Source organism: Erigeron canadensis, chromosome 3 (assembly GCF_010389155.1).
Source record: "Erigeron canadensis isolate Cc75 chromosome 3, C_canadensis_v1, whole genome shotgun sequence".
Taxonomy (NCBI): Eukaryota; Viridiplantae; Streptophyta; class Magnoliopsida; order Asterales; family Asteraceae; genus Erigeron; species Erigeron canadensis.
This window is the reverse complement of record NC_057763.1, coordinates 18,267,201-18,268,508: the sequence shown is the minus strand read 5'-3', so window position 1 is coordinate 18,268,508 and position 1,308 is coordinate 18,267,201.

The window sequence follows — 1,308 nt, the reverse complement described above, 5'->3', positions numbered from 1 at the left end:
TCAAATGAAAGAACGGTCAGGGTTAACTCATACATCTTCAGAGTCAGAGTCAGATTCGGATTTAGATTCAGATTATGAACCTTAGTGCTAATGATTTTTGTTTTTTGTAGTGATTATAAAATAAATATGAATGTATTTGTTTCATTATATTTATGATATAATATTATTGTTGTAAGTTAAAATAGATAAAGATTATAAGATAAATATTAATGTAATTGTTGCATTATATTTATGATATAGTATTATTTATTTTAATTTCTTTTATGTATTTATACTATTTTATTATGTCTTGACTTATGATTTATGTTCTTTATCTTTGTATATGTAAATCGTTTGAATTGCAGATAAGCTTCAAAGGATAGGTGCATTGGACGATCTTGATACTGAAGAAGATCTAGAAAGTATCGATGATGAAGATATTGAAGAAGGAGAGTTCATTACTTCGGAAGCTGATAGAAAAAGGTTGCTTGAGATACCTTATGACTTTGATCGTGTCTTTAATGAAGATGAAGTCATTCAAGTTGAACCAATAGCTGAAGTGGAACATCTCAATCTCAATCCAATCAGAGACAGTCCAGATGAACCTAAGAATGCTACAAGTTTGAGATTTGCTGTATATGCAAATATAGTTGATGAAGGACATGACAATATTTTTGATCTATATTGGAATATAGATGCTACGCGAGAGATTGATCTTGGAAGATTTAATATACCTCCGGTGCAGCAAGATCATGAGTTTATTATTAATAGACTAATTCTAGTTTATAGAGGACATACTGGTTTGATAATACGTGATACATATAAACCATCAATGTTTTGGGAATTTATCTCAGACAAGGATGCACCCAAGTATTTCTCAGTGATACAAAGTTGGTTTTATGATCAGAATCGATTTATTTGTTATCAAGAGAAAGGAGGGATGCCAGTATATGTCAATGAGTCAAAGACATTTCCACTCTCTTAGTGATTCTGACATGATAGATTTGGGAAGACGATGGTTCGTTAATCTTCAGAGCAATGGACTTGCAGATTTCTACTGGAATAGATTCAGAGATGAAAGAATTAAGAATTTCAGTGATAGAGGTCTGAAGCCAGAAGAAAGGTTGATTAAGCCAACACCTTTGAAGAAGATTAAGAATCAAGATGGCACATTTCGTTTTGTCCAGAAAAGGATTAAATGTGTTAAAAAAGTTCCTGCTATCAGATGGGATCAAGATATGCTGACAGAGATGACATTTTGGCAAATAGATATCAAGTCAGGCGAAGCACAGATGTTTGTTGATGATTCACAAAAACAAATGTTGCTAC